We start from the raw sequence: 22,913 nt of genomic DNA, 5'->3' as shown, positions 1-22,913 counted from the left end.
TTTTTCTTTTTCCTTCCTTCTTTAAGGGACCTACCTCTTGAATATTGATATGGACCTCAGATATCAAACAAGCAGAATGGCAAAAACCTCAAAATTTCAAACCGTCAACTTTTCAGAAAAGAGTTAAAGCATTTAAGTAATTCGGGAAAGTGATGGGACTATCAAAATGTTTTATTATTAGGCGGTCTTTAAGATATTCAACAAGTTGAAAGTGGAATAACCAAAAAGAAATTTAATTCTTGGGAAATTAAGTTACCCCAAATCGGTTGGGAGATGTGAAATTAAGTTGTCACAATTTTGAATAATTCTCACTTAATTTTTGTAATTGAGATAGGCTTAAGGGTCATTTTTTTATATTCTGTTGATCAAATTTTATTTATGTTGCAAATGCTTAATATGATTTCCTCTCATTTCTTCAATATTTCGACCCAATGACATGTGCGAAGTAATAATCCAAAAATTAGAGCGAGAAACAGGCTAAGTTGAATTTGGTTATCTTCTAAATCGTTAAATTCGTAGTTACGTAACGACGAAAGTGTCACTTTATGTAACGACGGATTTGATGTGATGACGTCATTACTTTACTTTTTTTCTGTCATCTTACCATTCATTATTATTAAATAATCATATTTTATTCCTTACCCTATTCTTTTATATAATAATATTCAGTATCCTATTTTTTTTTTACTAATATTTCAAGTTTATTTTTCATATTGTTGGTGCGTGATATCATGAAATGACGGCAACTGATACAATCTATCCAAACATTGTATTCATCAAACAATACAATACAATACAATACAGTACAATACAATACAATACATTATGAAACGATACGTAACAACCATCCAAAAAAGCTATAAGTAATGACTTATTTTATTATTTCAGTTTAGCGAGCTAAGTTAAATTTAAGAAATTATATTTATATTATAATAACCAACAAAATTAACTAAGTTTCCGTCTCAAGCACGTTGGATCAACGATATAAATGTTTAATTAGTTAGACATGACACGAATTCATACTGTATATCTATGTTAGATTTACGATAAGTTTTCTCATGTGTGAATCTGACTCTTTATTTAAGCCAAGCACGCGAAATTTTTAATAATGGTGGTGATATTTTGCATCCCAAGACTTAATAATGCTTGTCTTTTACTAAATTTAGAGAAATATATTTATTTTTTTCTGTTTTACCCATATCACTGACTATTCATTCCTCAAATTATTTTTCAAGACTTTTGGAAATAGGATTAATTTCGCTGATGGTCATTGAACTATCTTCCAATTTCATCAAAGTCATTCAACTATTTTTTGTCACTTAAAAGTAACTAAACTTTATCATTGTCACTTAAAAATCATTTTGCCTCAAACCCCTACCATAAATATGACATGGCATAAAATTCAATAAAAAAAATTCAAAAATAAATACCACATAAGCTTAAATGAGTCATATTTACTTTAGATCCATGTCTCCCTTAATATGATTTGACCCAAAAACCCAAATGGTTTTAATAAAAAAAATATTAAATTTCACATTAGTTTAAAATGATTATCCTATACTACAAAATTTTTATATTTCTTGTTACATAATTCACATTCATAATTATTCTATACTAAAATAATCTATGCTAGAAAATTCTTATTTTGTTTGTACTAAAATAATTATTTTGTACTAAAATAGTCCATCGCTAATATGTCCCTAAATTAAGGTACAGAATTCGTCCGGCACAAAAACTATATTTTTAGTAGGGAGGTTACCGCTACTATGTGATATTGTTCTGACTTATTGGTCGCTCAAATTAGTTAATGAGCCGATCTGGCCTCCTCTCTTTTAAATTTAAGTGTTTTAGGATTTTTCCATCCTTTTCTTCTCTCTACATACCAACCATATATAATTCTCACTAAGTTTTCAGAACACTCTTTAGCTCCAAATTTCAATAATGAGGCCTGATATAATTTCATGTCTCCTGATGTCCTTACTCATCCATGAACTAGACATGGTTTCTCAAGTCAAGGCCGCCGGAGAGCTAAAAGGTTTAGACAGGAATAAGGGCAGAGGCACATTAATACCGCCACCACCAAAGCCTAACGTGGGAAATCATTGGAAGCGTGATGTGCCTCCAGCACCACCACCACCACCACCAAAGCCTAACGTGGGAAATCGTCGAAACCGTGGTGCTCTACCACCACCACTACCTGCTCCACCAGCACTAGAACCACCACCTCCGCCAGCACTAGCACCACCACTTCCACCAGCACTAGAACCACCTCCTCCGCCAGCACTAGCACCACCGCTACCGGAAGCACCACCGCTTCCACCAGCACTAGCACCACCGCCTCCACTATCGCCGGTACCACCATCATTTTCACCGTCACCGCCACCTCCACCATCACCGGCAAGCTAGTTGTGAAGCTCGCCTCCGCTGTATATGTTCAGCTTTAATCAGAGACTGATTCAGAATTTAAATTTTAATTGATTCAACCTTTTAAGTTTTTAGCTTGAACCCAAATATAATCTTAAAGTTATAGGTTTAATTTTACATTCTAATAAATTTTTATATATAAATTTATATTTTATATCGAAAGTCATGGGAAAGAAGAGTTGAACCGGTACTATATCAGTACATCTGCTTCTGGGTTCTGGCTACGAGAGGATTCATAAATTTTATTGATTGAACCAAGTAAATTTTGTGCAAAATCTAGCTTGAGAGACAAGTTGGTTTTCTGATTTTGCAATGTAAAGAGGTTAGTCGACATGCTTGATCCATTCCTACATGTACTACTTCTTCTGATTTTTATAAATCCATACGGGTCCCTACGTTTTAAAACCTCTAGTTTGAGGTGGTTATAATAAATAAAGCGTAGTTCGTTTGGACTCGAAAACTTTTAATATCTCAAATTGTTTGTCGTCTTTTTTTTACACGTTTTTAAAAAAAATATTAAATATGATAGGTTTTGACTATTTTACTGTTATTTATGTTTTAAGATATAATTTTTTTTTTTTAATATTCAGTCATAAATGGGGTGTTTGTAATCTTCAAGGATAATTATTACTAAGAGTAAAAAAGAAAAAAAAATTAATTTTGTCTTGAACCTCTAAAATGACAAACAATTTGAGACAACTATTTTTAGTAACCACGGATCATATGAGACGGAGGGAGTATTTGATTTTGTTAGTATTTCTTTTTATTATTTTGGGTCTTTTTTACATCTTTTTTTTTGAGTGCTTAAATTGGTTTAGGAAGAATAAATTTATTAGGATTATTATGAAAGACTTTATATTAAGTATGTATTTTGATTCATGCTTTCTTTTGTTTTTAAAAAATAAATTTGTGTTTGAACAAAAAAAACAAACTGAGTGGCATATATAATTAAACAAAACATTTTGTTTTCCAATAGGAATGGATCTATTAATTAAGCTCATTGAAACTCTGGCCTGGAAATTATGATGCATTTCTTTCAGCCAGTAAACATCCAAAGCATAGAAAACACAGAAATATAATATTGTTTTTATGATTAAAACCTTTGAATAAATTATATCGTTTCATAATACTATACAACAGCAAGAATAAGCTTGCATTGTCACAAATAAGTAATGTATTTTTGTAATTTTTTATATTAAAAAATAGTAGGGTAAGGGATAAAAAATGATTAGGGCAAATGAAGAAAAAAATAAGGTAACAAAAGAAGTGAATATAGATTTTCCTAGGAGCATGTATAGAAAAGTCATAAAATTTCAGGACTTTTCAATTACCAACCTTATTCATTTATTAGTCCGTCAATGCTTGCTTTATAGAAATTCTAGTTTCTTTTGGAGAAAAAAATTAAATGATACACGGGTTTTTTTAATTTTCTAATACGAAACTATAATTTGCAAGGCAATTTCTTCTAGTATGGTAATCTTGCAAAAGAGGATCAAAACACAACTTCTAGACGCATTAATAAAATTAATTGCGCCACTCATTTAATATTGATCTTTTCTAAAAGATAATGAGAATCCTTTCCTATTCTCTATTGGACTGCAAGTAATTTTAATCTTCTTCGCCCTCAGTATTTATTTTTCTCTTTTTTTTTTCTTCTTTTTCTTATTTTTGTTTTTGGTGATGGCATTTATAATCGTCATTTTGTGTAATGTAATTTTCAATTCCCTATTGTATGCACCAGGTTTTAATAAGAATGGTTTTCGCCCTTGGTTTTTACAACTTTGGATCTTTTAGAAAACTTTGAAATATTCCATTCTTACTATTACTAGTTGCGAATAATTTTAGTAAAACCGTGTTGCTATAAATGTCATGGGACCAGAAGCATTTGATTATTCAGGAAAGTGATGGGACTAGCTAGTCCCAAAAATGTTGATCATTCTTTCAACATTTTCTTAAAAATTAAATTTATTCACACAGGTTTTCACTTCTTTCACTTCTTCTGATCTGAGGGTTTAATATTGACTCTAACATTAGTTATCTATATATCTATATCTATATTATATTATATTAATGCAACGAAATATTATTTATTTTTTTTACTCTTTAAAAATAAGTTTTTTATCAGACAAAATAGTAATTTAATTGTTCTCCTAATATTTAAAAATAGATATTTAATTATTTTTTTCTAATATTTAGGAATTCAAAATCAACTAAAATTTGTATAATCATGACGTTCCTTATTTGAAAAAGTAACACAAGGAATGGAGAAATGATGTAGGAATGTAATAGGTGAACGAAATAAAGTCTTCCATGCTCCATATGTTTTCTTCATTAGTGTCATTGTCTATTCAATGTAATTAGTATATTAAGACTATTATACATCCTCCCTTTTTAAGGGTAATTAACATATGAATTTCTTTTACATAAATAGATCATGCTATATTATAAGTGTGAAGACTTTTAGGTAAAGTTAATTTACTAAAATGTCCATAAAAAGCGAAATGGCTATTTTACCCCGCACTTAAATACAATTTCTTTAATATCTTTATACCAAAAACCTACCGTTCAAGAAATGATAAATTAAGTCGTACAACAATGAATCTGGTACATGGGTATAGAAACGGATGGAATAGTTTCCTTACAACAACCACTTAGCAGCCTATTCAATGCCTTAGAATTTATTTTCATATTCCTATACCTATTCAATGTTTGGAAGTTCTTTTCAACTTCCACGACAAATGTTTTTAAAACTTATAGATTGCCAAACTATTGAACTACTGACATTCTCTTCGGGAAGTTTTGATATCCATTCTTTAATTTGATGCTGTGTTATGCGTCTATGTCATGGATTTTAGTGATATTATCATATTGCTCATGCATCAACTCTCTCAACCATCTAAGTAAGCAATTATTTCTGCCATAAGTTTAAGTCTCGCAATTCTTGCAACGCATAGGTGTAACGGCTCGGCCGATTGTTTTGAGAATATTAGCCCCGAACCCCTAATTATTGCTCCCTCTATTTTATTTTTGGATTTTATGACTTGCCGGGAGGATTTATTTTCGGTTTCAGAGTGCATTAGGACACATAGTCCTTAAAATAGAACCTTAAGTCATAGGAATTGACCGTAGTTCGAACTGTGTGAAGACGACTCCAGAATGGAGTTTTGACAGTTCTTATAGCTCCATAGGGTGATTTTGGTCTTAGGAGCGTGTTCAGATGTTGGATCAGAGGTCCTTAGGTCATTTTAGCGCCAATTGGCGAAAGTTAAAAAATTGAATGATTTTTAGGAAGTTTGACCGGTAGTGAACTTTTTGATATCGGGGTCGGATTCCGATTCCGAAAGTTGGAGTAGGTCCGTAATGTCAATTATGACTTGTGTGCAATAATCTTGAAAAAGTAATATTTGAACAAGGTTACAGTGAAGAACATGTATCCATTGCCATGTATTGATGACCTATTTGATCAACTTCAGGGTGCCAGAGTGTTCTCTAAGATCGACTTGCATTCAAGCTATCATCAGTTGAAGATTCGGGAGCCAGATAACCCGAAGACTGCTTTCAAGACTCGGTATGGTCATTACGAGTTCCTTGTGATATATTTTGGACTGACCAACGCCCCAGCATCACTCATGCACTTGATGAACAATGTATTCCAGCCCTATCTTGACTTCTTCGTTATTGTGTTTATTGACGACATTCTGGTGTACTCCCAGAGTTGGAAGGATCATGAGCAACACCTGAGGACTGTGCTTCAGACCTTGAGAGAAAAGAAGTTATATGCAAAATTTTCGAAGTGTGAATTTTGGCTAGATTCAGTGGTATTTTTGGGTCATGGAGTATCGAGTGAGGGGATCAAAGTAGACCCGAAGAAGATTGAAGCAGTGCAGAGTTGGCCGAGACCATCCTCAACTATAGAGATCCGGAGTTTTCTTTGCTTGGCGGGGGTATTACTGTCGATTTGTATAGGGTTTTTCGTCTATTGCATCACCTATGAGCAGATTGACCTAGAAGGGTGCTCCATTCAGGTAGACCAAGGACTGTTAGGAGAGCTTTCAAAAGCTCAAGACTGCTTTGACTACAACCTTAGTGTTAGTGTTGCTTACCAGATTGGGGTCCTACATGGTGTATTATGATGCGTCGATTGGTCTCGGCGCGGTGTTGATGCATGAAGGTAGGGTGATTGCCTACGCGTCTAGACAATTAAAGGTGCATGAGAAGAATTATCATATCCACGACCTTGAGTTAGCAGCTATTGTTCATGCCTTGAAGATCTGGAAACACTATTTGTTTGGTGTTCCTTGTGAGGTTTTCACCGATCACCAGAGTCTACAACATCTGTTTAAATAGAAGGATCTTAATTTGTGGCAGCGGAGATGGTTGAAATTGCTTAAGGATTATGACATCACCATTCTCTATCATCCCGGGAAGGCCAATGTGGTGGTCGATGCCTTAAGTCGCAAGGCGGAGAGTTTGGGCAGTTTAGCATATCTACCAGTACCAGAGAGGGCTTTAGCCTTAGATGTTCAGGCCTTGGCCAACCAGCTTGTCAGATTGGATATCTCTGAGTCGAGCAGAGTTTTAGCTTGTGTGGTTTCTCAGTCTTCTCTTTATGATCGTATCAGAGAGCTTCAGCATGATGACCCCCATCTGCTTGTCCTTAAGGAAACGGTTCAGCACGGTGATGCCAAGGAGGTCAGTATTGGAGATGACAGTGTATTACAGATGCAAGACAGGCTATGTGTTCCTAATGTAGATGGTTTGCGTGAGTTGATCCTCCAGGAGGCTCACAGTTCGTGGTACTCCATTCATCCAGGTGCCGCGAAGATGTATCAGGATTTGAGGCAGCACTATTAGTAGACGCAAATGAAGAAGGACATAGTGGAATATGTCGCTCGTTGCCTAAATTGTCAGCAGGTGAAGTATGAGCATCAACGACTGGGTGGATTACTTCAGAAGTTAGAGATTCCAGAGTGGAAATGGAAGCAGATCACTATGGATTTTTGTTGTTGGGCTCCCACAGACTCAGCGGAAGTTTGATGCAGTTGGGTGATTGTGGAAATATTGACTAAGTCAGCTCATTTCATTCATGTGGTTACTACTTATTCTTTAGAGCAGCTGGCTCAGGTTTACATCCGCGAGATTATGAGGCTTCATGGCATACCCGTATCTATCATCTTTGACCGAGGACGTAGTTTATAACACGGTTTTGGAGAGTCGTACAACGTGAGTTGGGTACTTGTGTGGAGTTTAGTATAGCATTTCACCCTCAGATGAAGTTACAGTCCGAGCGCACTATTCGGATATTGGAGGATATGCTTCGTGCGTGTGTGATTGATTTTGGGCGTGCTTGGGATCAGTTCCTGCCACTTGCGAAGTTTTCCGACAATAACAGTTATCAGTCGAGCAGATGGCACCGTATGAGGCTTTGTATGGTAGATGGTGCCGGTCTCCAGTAGGTTGGTTCGAGCCGGTGATGCTAGGTTATTGGGTACAGACTTGGTTCAGGATGCCTTAGAAAAAGTTAAATTGATTCAAGATCGACTTCGTACAGCCCATTTCAGGCACAAGAGTTATGCGGATCAGAAGGTTCACGATGTTGCATTCATGGTTGGGGAGCGGGTCTTGCTCCGGGTTTCGCCCATGAAGGGTGTTATGAGGTTCAGAAAGAAGAGCATGCTTGAGCCCTAGGTATATCGGGCCTTTTGAGATTCTTGAGAGGGTTGGAGAGGTGACTTACAAACTTGCACTGCCACCTAGTCTCTCTATAAGTCATCCTGTATTCCATGTTTCCATGCTTCGGAAGTATCATGGCGATCCGTCTCATGTGTTAGACTTCACCTAAGTCCAGTTGGACAAGGATCTATCTTATGTTGAGGAGCCAATAGCCATTTTGGACAAGCAGGTTCGAAAGTTGAGGTCAAAGAATATCGCTTTTATGAAGGTTCAGTGGAGGGGTCATCCGTTCGAGCAGGCGACTTGGGAGACCGAACATGATATGTGCGCCGTTATCCTCATCTTTTTACCACTTCAGGTATGTCTCTATACTCGTTCGAGGATGAACTTTTATTTTAGGGGGGGAGGATGTAACAACCTGGCCGGTCGTTTTGAGAGTATTGTACCCAAACCTCTAATTATTGCTCCCTCTATTTCATTTTTGGGTTTTATGACTTGCCGAGAGGATTTGTTTTCGGTTTCGAAGTGTAATAGGACACATAGTCCCTAAAATTGAAGCTTAAGTCATACAAATTGATTGTAGTTCGAACTGTGTGAAGACGACTCCGGAATGGAGTTTTGAAGGTTCCTATAGCTCTATCAGGTGATTTTGGTCTTAGAAGCGTGTTTGGATGTTGGATCGGAGGTCCGTAGGTCATTTTAGCGCCAATTGGCGAAAGTTGGAAAATTGGATGATTTTGGGAAGTTTGACCAACAGTGAACTTTTTTATATCGGGGTCGGATTTCCATTCCAAAAGTTGGAGTAGTTCTGCACTGTCAATTATAACTTGTGTGCAAAATTTGAGGTCAATTAGACTTGGTTCGATATGTTTCGGCGTCAGATGTAGAAGTTTGAACTTTGAAGTTCATTAGGCTTGAATCGATGTGTAATTCGTGTTTTTAGAATTGTTTGATGTGATTTAAAGTCTCGACTAAGTTCATATGATGTTTTAGGACTTGTTGGTATGTTTGGTTGAGGTCTTGGGGGCCTCGGGTGGATTTTGGAGGGTTAACAGATCATTTTTGGACTTAAAAGATTTCTGTTGCTAGACTGGTTTTGGTATCCTCGCACCTGCGGTGGATTTGGCTGCAGGTGCGGTCTCGCACAAGCAAGATGGGAGTCGCATGTGCGGATTCTAGGAGGATGGCCAGTGTCTGCAGGTGCGGTATGAAAGCCGAAGAAGCGTAGTCGCTTCTGCGAAAGATTGATCGCAAGAGCGGGCGAGTGTGGGAAGGCCTATCCGTAGAAGGAACGTGTTTGCGTAGATGCGCACCTGCAGAAGGGGGATTGGGACCGTAGAATCGCATCCACAAGTGCGAAACCAAGAGCGCATGTGCGGGCCTTGAGGGACTTAAGTGATTTCCATAGAAGCGGAGGAATGTACCTCAAAAGTGGTTCCGCAGGTGCGGTGGAACTGGCCGCAGGTGCGAAAACCCGGTACAGTGCTTAAAATCTAAGGGTTTCGTGATTTCTCTCAGTTTGGACATTGCAACCTCGGTCTAGGGCAATGTTTGAGAGCATTGTTTGCGTGATTTCGTGAGGTAAGTCCTTTGTGCTTATTTTTTTTATCAATAATCTTGTTTCCCTATTGATTTTCATACCCTAGATTGTGTGTGTTTAAGGTGAAATTTGGGAGTTTGAGGCTAGGGATTTGGAGAGTATAAATTGAGGGTTTGAGTGGCGATTTGGTGTCGTATTTTGGTAAAAATAGTATGGTTCGACTCGTGGTCGAATGGGTGTTCATAATTTGTGACTTTTACCTGATTCTGTGACGCGGGCCTGGGTCGACATTTTGGGGCAATTTTTTGATTCTTTGCTTAAGTCGTAGTTTCATTATTTAAATTAGTTTCTTGTAGTTGTATTCATGATATGTAATTGCTTATGGCTAGATTTGGGCCATTCAGAGTCGAAAAATTGAGGGAAAGGCATCCTTATCGATTGATTGAGTGAGATTTGAGGTAAGTGACTTGTCTAACCTTGTGTGGGGGAAATCCCCTTAGGATTTGGTACTATTGTAACCATATATGATATGTGAGCGCCGTATACGCGAGGTGATGAGTGCGTACACAGGCTAATTATGGAAATTTTCGGTTCTTGTTGAGTTGTCTTCTTTTAAATTCCTTAAGTGAGTTGCCTTAGTATATGTAGTGATCATGTTTAGCCAAGTATTGCATGTCTACGTGCCTTAACTCTTACTTGTAATTTGTGCAACATGCTTAGTTGAATTACTTGTTTCCCTTGATTTGAATTAAATCTTTAACTGTAAAATTTCTTGCTGTAAATTCGTGTTTCCTTAGATTATCTACTGCATATTTACTTTGGGACTACGAGGCGGTCTCTTGGGAGATCCCCCTATATTGCATATTTACTTTAGGACTACGAGGCATTTACTTGGGAGATCCCCCTGTACTGCATATTTACTTTGGGACTACGAGGCGTTAACTCTAAAGATCCTCCTGTACTGCATATTTACTTTGGGATTACGAGACGTTTACTTGGGAGATTCCTCTATCTTGCATATTTACTTTGGGTCTACGAGGAAGTACCTGGGGCGATCCCCCATGTCGTGCATATTTACATTTGGGACTATGAAGCGGTACCTCGGGAGTGCCCCGGTTGTTCACCTCTATTTATTATGCTGATATTTTCTGAAACTTCTTATTGTTTAAATTCTCAGTCATTTCAAAATATTATTATATCTGTTGCCTTACTTTTCTTTTTAACCACTAGGGCCCTCACCTGACCTAGTCACTACTCTACTGAGGTTAGGCTTGGCATTTACTGGGTACCGTTGTGGTGCACTCATACTACACTTCTGTACATCTTTTTGTGCAGATCTAAGTTCTTCCCACCAAACCAGATACCAGTGAGTTGGACCGCACGTGGAGACTTCAAGGTATATCTGTCACCGTCTGTAGACCTCGGAGTCCCCATCTATCCTTACTATGTTGTTTTCCTTATTCTCTTTAGACTCTAATGTATAGAGACACTTGTGACTTATTTTCACCGGGTTTTGGGAGTTGTAATTATTGATTTGCAGTTTTATATTTATTTCATGTGTTTAGAATTGGACTTCAATTTTATATTATGATATTCCGCAAATTGTTAGGCTTACCGAGTCTTAGAGACTAGGTGCCATCACGACATCCTACGGAGGGTGAATTGGGGTCGTGACAAGTTGGTATTAGAGCTCTAGGTTCATAGGTGTTATGAGTCACAAGCAGGTTTAGTAGAGTCTCGCAGATCGGTACAAAAATATTTGTACTTATCTTCGGGAGGCTATGGTACTGATAGGAAAAGTTTTGCTTTCTTTGATTCCTTATCGTGCGAGATTTTGACTTCGGACTCTAAGCTTCTGTCTTTCAATTCTCTCACAGATAGTGAGGACACGTACAACTGGATCGGATGACCAGACACTCGTTCCCCCTGCTAGATCCGCGAGAGGCCATATCCGGGGCTGGGGTAGAGGCCGAAGACATCCACGTGGTGTAGCTAGAGCACCCGCACGAGTTGCTATAGAGGAGCCACCAGTAGCTCCGGTTGGAGGGCAGGCACCTGAGATGTCTGTTACTGCACCAGCCCTCTAGGAGACTCTAGCCCAGGTTTTGAGCATGTTCGGCACCTTGGCTCAGGCAGGATTGATACCACTTTCTCCTGCCACATCTCAAGCTGGGGGAAGAGCACAGACTCCCGTTGCGGGTACTCAAGAGCAACGAGTTCAGGTAGACTAGGATCCAGAGATCATACCGATGTAGCCGGTAGCTCCAGTTCAGCTCGAGGTTAGGGAAACAGCTTTTGAGACGGAGCAGCTCAGGCTTGGGAGGTACAAGAAGTACCACTCTCCTACTTTTAGTGGCTTGGCGTCAGAGGATGCCCAGGGTTTTCTTGAGGAGTGCCACTGTATCCTCCGTACTATGGGTGTTGCGGAGACTAGTGGGGTTTCTTTCACTGCGTTCCAGCTTAGAGGAGTGGCCTATCAGTGGTAGTGCGCATACGAGTTGGATAGTCCCGCTGAGGCAATTTCACTCACTTGGACTCAGTTCTCAGATATGTTCTTAAGGTAGTATGTTACCCAGAGTCTCAAAGATGATTGGCGCGCAACGTTTGAGCAGTTGCGCCAGGGTGCTATGCCCGTGTCAGAGTATGCGGTCCGATTTGGCTAGACATGCACCAGCCTTGGTTGCTACTGTTCGAGAGTGGGTTCGTCAGTTTATAGAGGGGCTCAACCCTAGTATAAGTTTGAGCATGGCCCGAGAGTTGGAGATGGATATTGCGTACAAGTAGGTAGTAGGGATTGCTAGGAGGTTAGAAGGTATGCTGACTTGGGATAGAGAGGAGAGAGAGGCCAAGAGGTCTCGAGATTCCGGCACTTACAATGTTACTCGTGCCCCAGCGGCAGCTCGTTAGGGCAGGGGTTATATGGGTCACCCCGTTCATTCAACACTTCCAGCTGCCAGCGGTGCTTCGGCCACTCCTAGAACCCAAGATCCTTATTATACACCGCCAGTGTCTTGTATGCCTCCTGTACGGGGTGCTTTCAGTGATCATTCCAGTCGATCAAGCCCGGGCCAGTCGCAGTAGCCACGTCCTCCTAGAGCTTGTTTTGAGTGTGGTGACACTCGTCATTTGGTGAGGGATTACCCCAGATTTAAGAGGGGTGCACCTCTACAGATTTCTCAGGCACCGCGTACTCCACCAGGTCCTCAAGCTATGATTACCGCACCAGCTACCACCCCACCTGCACAACCAGCTAGAGGTAGAGGTCAAATAGGTAGAGGTCGCCCCAGAGGGGGAGGTCAGGCCAAATATTATGCCCTTCTTGCTAGGACAAAGGCAGTTGCATCAGATTCTGTTATCACAGGTACTATTCTAGTCTGTCATAGAGATGCATCAGTCTTATTTGATCCTGGCTCCACTTATTCCTATGTGTCATCTTATTTTGCTTTGTATTTGGGTATATCCCACGATTCTCTGAGTTCACCTATTTATGTATCTACACCCGTGGGTGATTCTATTGTTGTTGACCATGCGTATCGGTCGTGTTTGATTGTTCTTAGTGGTTTTGAGACCAGAACCGATTTATTATTGCTCAGTATGGTGGATTTTGATGTTATTTTAGGCATGGACTGGTTGTCTCCCTATCACTCTATCCTTGATTGTCATTCTAAGACTGTGACATTGGCTATGCCAAGTCTACCGCGACTAGAGTGGAGAGGTACCTTGGATCATGTTCCTAGAAGGGTTGTCTCATTTCTTAAAGCTCGGATACATGTTGAGAAGGGGTGTGATGTGTATTTGGCCTATGTGAGAGATGTTAGTGTTGATACTCCTACCATCTAGTCTGCTCCGGTAGTGAGGGATTTCGCAGACGTATTTCCAGCAGATCTTCCCGGCATGCCGCCCGATAGGGATATTGACTTTAGCATTGATTTGTTATCGGGTACTCAGCCCATTTCTATTCCACCTTATCGTATGGTCCCAGCAGAGTTAAAAGAATTAAAGGAACAGTTGCAAGAGTTGCCCGATAAGGGCTTCATTCGAACTAGTATGTCTCTTTGGGGTGCTCTTGTCTTGTTTGTGAAGAAGAAGGATGGTTCTATGCAAATGTGTATCGATTATCATCAGTTGAACAAGGTTACAACGAAGAACATGTATACATTTCCACGTATTGATGATCTATTTGATCAGTTTCAGGGTTCCAAAGTATTCTCTATACATCGACTTGCGTTCAGACTATCATCAGTTGAAGATTCGGGAGCCAAATATCCTGAAGACTGCTTTCAGGTCTCAGTATGGTCATTATGAGTTCCTTGTGATGTCTTTTTGTCACGACCCAAAATCCCACCACAGGCGCCGTGATGGAACTTAGTCTCTAAGACTAAGTAAGATGATCATAATAACAATTCAAGCCATGTTTTTTAAATAAACAAAAATAATCGAAACCAACAACGAAAATATTCAAACAACCCCTCAAGACTAGTAATACTGAGTCACGAACTCTAACTAAATACATGAAATGATCTCAAGGATCGAATATACAATATTGTTCGGATAATAATTGACAGTACAATAAAATGGAAAGACTCCAAGGGACTGCGACGACCAAACAACTCTACCTTGAATCCTTGCGATCAACACATTAATTCTTCCCGAGTCTGATATCTCTGATACCTGGATCTGCACAAAAATGTGCAGAAGTGTAGTATGTGTACACCACAGTCGGTACCCAGTAAGTATCAAGACTAACCTCGGTGAAGTAGTGACGAGGTACAATCAATATACTCACTAATCAAATAACCTGTGCAATATAGCAGTATACAAAATATTGAAAAAAACAACTAGCAGTGATAGCAACAAAAATCAACCAGTGATATAAACAGCAAGGCAACAAGAACACCATAATTATTGCTCAAACAAATATGGAACACAAGTACAACCAATTAATCAAGTCTTTCAAATATAAATCTTTCACATAAAAATCTGTCGAATAAATACCTTCCGAATATATTTCTTTCAAATAAATATCTTTCGAATATAAAATTCTTTCAAATAAATATTTTTTCGAATATAAAATTCTTTCAAATAAATATCACTATGTGACCTCATTTCATAATCATAAAACATGGGTCTCAACCCACTTTCATAATTTCGTAACAAGGGTCTCAGCCCACTTTCATGTTTCCACGGCACCTCGTGCCCATATTTCTATCAAAACCTCACGGACAACTCACGTGCCAATAATAAAAATCATCATATTTTTTCCGGCACCTCGTGCCCACATTTCATATTTGTTGCGGCATGCAACCTCATCCCATATAACATTAAACATGGCTGTTGCGGCGTACAACCCGATCCCATATAACATAATCCGCCCAGCGATAGCCACATGCTCACAATTTCAACATAGATCAGACTATTATCAAGTTTATCGAAACAACAAGACGAGTTGCACAAGATATAAAAATAAACACAAGGAAAATCACAACATCACATGAAAATTACCAACGCAATAATCGCACATTATCACATAAAAATTACCAACACAATAACCCACATTATCACACATCATCCCTGACAATAGCCACCCTTATCTGTCCAATAGCCATACTTATCCCTCCGCCTTGACAATATCAATAGCCACAATTATCGCTTATATAGCCGCTCTTATCACTCCTATAGCCACCCTTATCGCTCCTATAATAGCCTCCCTTATCGCTCAATTTAATAGCCTCCCTTATCACTCCGCCCAGACAATATCCCAACACACATAACAACAGTGAAATGCCACCCTTATGCCCGTATAATGTCAAAAATAGAATGCCACCCTTATACGCCGCATAATAGTAACCCAAATCACACAACAATTCACACAGAATATTATCACAACAGCACAACATAATCAACTCGTATTTATAAATTGCCAGTAGGCCACAACATTTCCAAAGGTACAACAAAGTTAATTAATATCACGCACCTGGGCAACATCATAAAATCCTACATGCACGGTCCTGCACCTGGGCAAGTGACCGCGCATCTAGTCTCGCACCTTAGGCAGAATACCCTCTAATATGCGCGGCCGCACATATGGCATAGGTCCGGTAAAATGGCCATAACTATCTATAGAAATATCCAAATGACAAATAGTTTGATGCGTTGAAAACTAGACTCAAAGGGATTTAATTTGATATACCTAAGTCCTTATATTTTGGTAGTTGCATGCGTTTGAAGTCGAACCTTGTGCAAATTTATTTAAAACTTTAGCCCATTGCATAGCTCTCAACTTGTCTTAGTTCTAGGGATGTCCTTAGACCCTAAAAACATCCTATATACCTCCTACACTTTGTATCATGATCATCTAAGTTGTTCCAGTCTTTAACCTCTCGTGGAGAGGCAAGATGGCACTTAAGAGACTTGTGAGCATGCTTATGGCCTCGAACTAATAGGAAATTGGAGGGGCCTCACATCCTCCAACAACACTAGAATCACGAATTGTGCATCGATTCAAGCCTAATAAACTTATAAAATTCCGAATTTCAACTCGACCTTGTACGCAAGTCATTGCACATTGCACATATTACGAAGTTTCTTGATACCCTAAGTCGTTGAACGAGACATAAATTCTAAGAACGACAAGTCGGGTCGTTATACTTTTGGGCTGACCAACACCCCAGCAACATTCATGCACTTGATAAACAATGTATTTCAGCCCTATCTTGACTACTTTATCGTTGTGTTTATTGACGACATTCTGGTGTACTCTCAGAGTCGAGAGGATCATGAGCAGCACCTGAGGACTGTGCTTCAGACCTTGAGAGAGAAGAAGTTATATGCAAAATTTTCGAAGTGTGAATTTTGGCTAGATTCAGTGGCATTTTTGGGTCATGTAGTATTGTGTTAGGGGATCAAGGTAGACCCGAAGAAGATTGAAACAGTGCAGAATTGTCCCAGACCATCCTCAGCTATGGAGATCTGGAGTTTTCTTGGCTTGGCGGGGTATTACTGTCGATTTGTAGAGGGTTTCTTGTCTATTGCATCACCTATGACCAGATAGACCTAGAAGGGTGCTCCGTTCAGGTGGACCGAGGAGTGTGACGAGAGCTTTCAAAAGCTCAAGAATTCTTTGACTACAACTCCAGTGCTAGTATTGCCTACCGGATCGGGGTCCTACACGGTGTATTGTGATGCGTCACGCACTGGTCTAGGCACGATGTTGATGTACGACGGTATGGTGATTGCCTACGCATCTAGACAGTTGAAGGTGCATGAAAAGAATTATCTTGTCCATGACCTTGAATTAGTAGCTATTGTTCATGCCTTGAAGATCCGGCGGCACTATTTGTCTGGTGTTCCTTGTGAGGTTTTCATCAATCACCGGAGTCTACAACATCTGTTTAAACAGAAAGATCTTAACTTGTGGCAGCCGAGATGGTTGGAGTTGCCTAATTATGACATCATCATTCTCTATCATCCCGGGAAGGCCAATGTGGTGGCCGATGCCTTGAGTCGTAACGCAGAGAGTTTGGGCAGTTTAGCATATCTACCAGTAGCAGAAAGTCCTTTAGCCTTGGATGTTCAGGCCTTGGCCAACCAGTTTGTCAGATTGGATGTCTCTGAGCCAAGAAGAGTTTTGGCTTGTGTGATTTCTCAGTCTTCTCTTTATGATCGTATCAGAGAGCTTCAGTATGATGACCCCCATTTGCTTGTCCTTAAGGACACGGTGAATCCAAGGAGATCACTATTAGAGATAACGGTATATTACTAATTCAGTGTAGGCTATGTGTGTCTAATGTAGATAGTTTGCTTGAGTTGATACTCCAGGAGGCTCACAGTTCGCGGTACTCCATTCATCCAGGTGCCGCGAAGATGTATCAGGATTTGAGGCAGTACTATTGGTGGAGACAAATGAAGAAGGACATAGTGGAATATGTCGTTTGTTGCCTAAATTGTCAGAAGGTGAAGTATGAGCATAAGTAACCTGGTGGATTGCTTCAGAAGTTAGAGATTCTAGAGTGGAAATGGGAGCGGATCACTATAGATTTTGTTGTTGGGCTCCCACGGACTCAGCAGAAGTTCGAAGCAGTTTGGGTGATTGTGCACAGATTGACCAAGTCAGCTTATTTTATTCTTGTGGTTACTACTTATTCTTCAGAGAAGCTGGCTCAGGTTTACATCTACGACATTATCAGGCTTCATAGCGTACCGGTATCCATCATCTCTGATCGGGGTACGCAGTTTACATCACGGTTCTAAAAAGCCGTATAGCGTCAGTTGGGTACTCGTTTGAAGTTGAGTACAGCATTTCACACTCAGACAGACGGACAGTCCGAGTGCATTATTCAGATATTGGAGGATACGCTTCGTGCGTGTGTGATTGATTTTGGAGGTTCTTGGGATCAGTTCTTGCCACTTGCGAAGTTTGCCTACAATAACAGTTATTAGTCGAGCATTCATATGGCACCATATGAGGCTTTGTATGGTAGATGGTGCCGGTCTCCAGTGGGTTGGTTTGAGCCAGGTGAGGCTACACTATTAGGTACAGACTTGGTTCAGGATGCCTTGGAAAAAGTTCAATTGATTCAAGATCGACTTCGTGCATCCCAGTCCAGGCAGAAGGGTTATGCGGATCAGAAGGTTCGCGACGTTGCATTCATGGTTGGGGAGAGGATCTTGCTCTGGGTTTTGCCCATAAATGGTGTTATGAGTTTCGGAAAGAAGGGCAAGTTGCCCCTAGGTATATCGGGCCTTTTGAGATTCTTGAGAGGGTTGGAGAGGAGGCTTACAGACCTGCACTGCCACCTAGTCTCTCTGCAGTTCATCCAGTATTCCATGTTTTCATGCTCCGGAAGTATCACAGCGATCCATCTAATTTGTTAGACTTTAGCTCAGTCCAGTTGGACAAGGATCTATCTTAAGTTGAGGATCCAGTGGCCATTTTGGATAGGCAGGTTCGAAAGTTATGGTCAAAGAACATCGCTTCTGTGAAGGTTCAGTGAAGGGGTCATCCGGTCGAGGAGGCAACTTGGGAGACCGAGCATCATATTTGTAGCTGTTATCCTCGTCTTTTCACAACTTCAGCTATGTCTCTATACTCGTTCCAGGACGGACGTTTGTTTTAAGGGGGGGAGGATGTAACGGCCTGGCAGGTTGTTTTGAGAGTATTAGCCCCTAACCCCTAATTATTGCTCCTTTTATTTCATTTTTGTGTTTTATGACTTGCCGGGAGAATTTGTTTTCGATTTCGGAGTGTAATGGGACACACAATCCCTAAAATGGAAGCTTAAGTCATAGGAATTGACCATAGTTCAAACTGTGTGAAGACGACTTTGGAATGGAGTTTGTACTATTCTTATAGATCCGTAGGGTGATTTTGGTCTTATGAGCGTGTTCGAATGTTGGATCGGAGGTCCGTAGGTCATTTTAGCGCCAATTGGCGAAAGTTGAAAAATTTGATGATTTTTGTAAAGTTTAACCGGTAGTGGACTTTTTGATATCGGGGTCGGATTCCGATTTCAGAAGTTGGAGTAGGTCCGTAATCTCAATTATGACTTGTGTGCAATATTTGAGGTCAATCGTACTTGGTTCTATAGGTTTCGGTGTGGGATGTAGAAGATTGAACTTTGAAGTTCATTAGGCTTGAATCGAGGCACAATTTGTGTTTTTAGCGTTGTTTGATATTCTTTAAAGGCTCAACTAAGTTTGTATGATGTTTTAGGACTTGTTGGTATGTTTGGTTGAGGTCCCGGGGGCCTCGGGTGGATTTCAGATGGTTAACAGATCATTTTTTGGACTTAGAGATTTCTGGTGCTCGGGTGGTTATGGTGTCCTCGCACCTGCGGTGGATTTTTCCGTAGGTGCGGTCTCGCATAAGAGAACTGGGAGTCGCAAATGCGGAGGCTAGGAGGATGGACAGTAGTCGCAGGTGCGGTGTGAAGGCCGCACAAGCGGAGTCGCTTCTGCGGAAGATTGATCGCAAGAGCGGGCGAGTGCGGGGAGGCCTGTCCGCAGAAGCGGGATTGGGACCGTAGAAGCACATCTGTAGTTGCGTAACCGGGAGCGCAGGTGCGGACCTTGAGGGACTTAAGTGATTTCCGCAGAAGCAGAGGAATTTACCGTAAAAGCGGTTCCGCAGATGCAGTGGAACTGGACGCAGGTGCCAAAAGCCTCGGCAGTGCTTAAAACTGAAGGGTTTCGTGATTTCTCTCATTTTGGACTTTGCAACCTCGGCCTAGGGCGATATTTGAGAGCATTCTTTGGGTGATTTCTTGAGGTAAGTTCCTTGTGCTTATCTTTTATCAATAATTTTGTTTCCCCATTGATTTTCCCACCTAGATTGTGTGTGTAGAATTTGGGAGTTTGAGGCTAGGGATTTGGAGAGTATAAATTGAGGATTTGAGTGGCGATTTGGTGTCATATTTTGGTAAAAATAGTATGGTTCGACTCGTGGTCGAATGGGTGTTCATAATTTGTGACTTTTACCCGATTCTGTGATGCGGGCCCGGGTCGACTTTTTGGGGCGATTTTTTTATTCTTTGCTTAAGTCATAGTTTCATTATTTAAATTAGTTTCTTGTAGTTGTATTCATCATATGTAATTGCTTATGGCTAGATCTGGGCCATTCGGAGCCGGAAAATTGAGGGAAAGGCATCCTTATCGATTGATTGAGCGAGATTTGAGCTAAGTGACTTGTCTAACCTTGTGTGGGGGAAATCCTTTTAGGATTTGGTACTATTGTAACCATATGTGATATGTGAGCGACGTGTAAACGAGGTGACGAGTGCGTACACGGGTTAATTATGGAAATTTTTGGTTCTTGTTGAGTTGTCTTCTTTTAAATTTCTTAACTGAGTTGGCTTAGCATATGTAGTGATCATGTTTAGCCAAGTATTGCATGTCTACGTGCCTTACCTCTTACTTATAATTTGTGCAACATGCTTAGTTGAATTACTTGTTTCCCTTGATTTGAATTAAATATTTAACTGTAAAATTTCTTATTGTAAATTTGTGTTTCCTTCTATTATCTACTGAATATTTATTTTGGGACTACGAAGCGGTTCCTCGGGAGATCCCCTTGTACTGCATATTTACTTTGGGACTACAAGGCTTTTACTCGGGAGATCCCTTTGTATTGCATATTTACTTCGGGACTACGAGGGGTTTACTTGGGAGATCCCCATGTACTGCATATTTACTTTGGGACTACGAGGCGTTTACTCGGGAGATCCCCATGTCTTGCATATTTACTTTGGGACTATGAGACGGTACCTCGGGAGATCCCCATTGTCGTGCATATTTACATTTGGGACTACGAGGCGGTACCTCGGGAGAGCCCCTTTTGTTTAGCTCTATTTACTGTGCCTGATATTTTCTGAAACTTTTTATTATTTAAATTCTCATTCATTTCAAAATATTATATATCTTCTGCCTTACTTTTCTTTTAAACGAGTAGGGCCTTGACTTGAGCTTGTCACTACTCTGCCTAGGTTAGGCTTGGCACTTACTGGGTACCGTTGTGGTGTACTCATACTATACTTCTGCACATCCTTTTGTGCAGATCCAGGTTCTTCCCACCAGACCAGATACCAGTAAGTTGGAACTCACGTGGAGACTTCAAGGTATATTTGTAAGCGTCTGCAGACCTCAGACTTCCCCTATATCCTTTCCTTATTCTCTTTAGACTCTGATGCATAAAGACACTTAGTATTTGCTCTTAGAAGCTTGTGACTTATTTCCACCGAATTTTGGGAGTTGTAATTATTGATTTGCAATTTTATATTTATTTCATGTGTTGAGAATTGGACTTCAGTTTTATATTATGATATTTCGCAAATTGTTAGGCTTACCTAGTCTTAGAGACTAGGTGCCATCACAACATCCTACGAAGGGTGAATTGGGGTCGTGACAATAGTCCTGCTCCAAAATGATGTGTTAACAATTATTTTTACTTGACAGTATAGATTTGGCACATGAAAATTTAAAGGATATTGTCACGACCCAAAATTTCACTACAGGCGTCGTGATGGAACTTAGTATGTAAGACTGGGTAAGCCGATTGCAATTATATTTCGAGCGATTATTTTGAAACATATAATTTAATACAAGCGTCGAAACCAAAAGCGGAAACAAATATAAAAACCTCCCAAGACTGTTAATACTGAGTCACGAACTCTAACTGAGTACATGCAGTGATCCGAAGGATCTAATATACAATACTGTTCGAATAAGAGTGGACAATACAATAAAAATGGAAAGACTCCAAGGGACTGCGACGACCAAGCAGCCCTACCTTGAATCCTTGCGATCACAGTCTAATCTTTGTCCGAATCCGATATCTCCAATACCTGACTCTGCACAAAAATGTGCAAAAGTGTAATATGAGTACACCACTGTCGGTACCCAGTAAGTATCAAGACTAACCTCGGTGGAATAGTGACGAGGTATAGTCAAGACACTCACAAGTCATTTAACCTGTGCAATATAGTAATATACAGGGATAATAGAAAACATGTAGTAGTGACGGCAACAAATATCAATCAGAGATATGAACAACAAGGCAACAATAACACCATAAATATTGCTCAAACAAATAAAGAACACAAGTACAACCAATTAATCAAGGCCTTCAAATATAAGTCTTTCATATATAAGTTTTTCAAATAAAAATCTTTCGAATATAATTCCTTCAAATAAATATCCTTTGAGTATAATTCTTTTAAATAAAATTCACTATGTGACACCTCATTTCATAATTATAAAACACGGGTCTCAGCCCACTTTCATATTTTCACGGCACCTCGCGCCCATATATTTATTACAATGCACGGAGAACTCACGTACCAAAATATCAATGTATATAAGATCCACAGGATCAATTTGTTTTCAATAAAATAAGTTTACAAGTTTTAAATTAGGTAAGAAATCAACAAGGAAATGAGTTTATTTTTTGAACACGTTTGGGTGAAGAAAATGACATTTCAATTAAAATGTAGCATCCGATAGCTACTGATTTGGATGTAAAATTTATTAAATTAAAATATAATAGCAATTTCTTTTATTCAAAACAAATCAAACCTCGAAAACCAGTAAAAACCAGAAACATAAATCCTCATAGTCTTGTACAAAGAGCCAAAGCCAACGCAATATAACAAGGAATACAAAACACATAATAAAATTAAATAATACGTCACGGAAGAATACAAGAATTTACATATCACAGAAAAACAAAATAACCAAAGATAAGTGCAGCCATAGAGAAATATCAACAAAGGCAATTCTGAGG

The sequence above is a fragment of the Nicotiana tabacum genome, chromosome 23 (genome assembly GCF_000715075.1).
Source record: "Nicotiana tabacum cultivar K326 chromosome 23, ASM71507v2, whole genome shotgun sequence".
In the NCBI taxonomy this organism is placed as follows: Eukaryota; Viridiplantae; Streptophyta; class Magnoliopsida; order Solanales; family Solanaceae; genus Nicotiana; species Nicotiana tabacum.
This window is presented reverse-complemented; position numbering follows the sequence as displayed.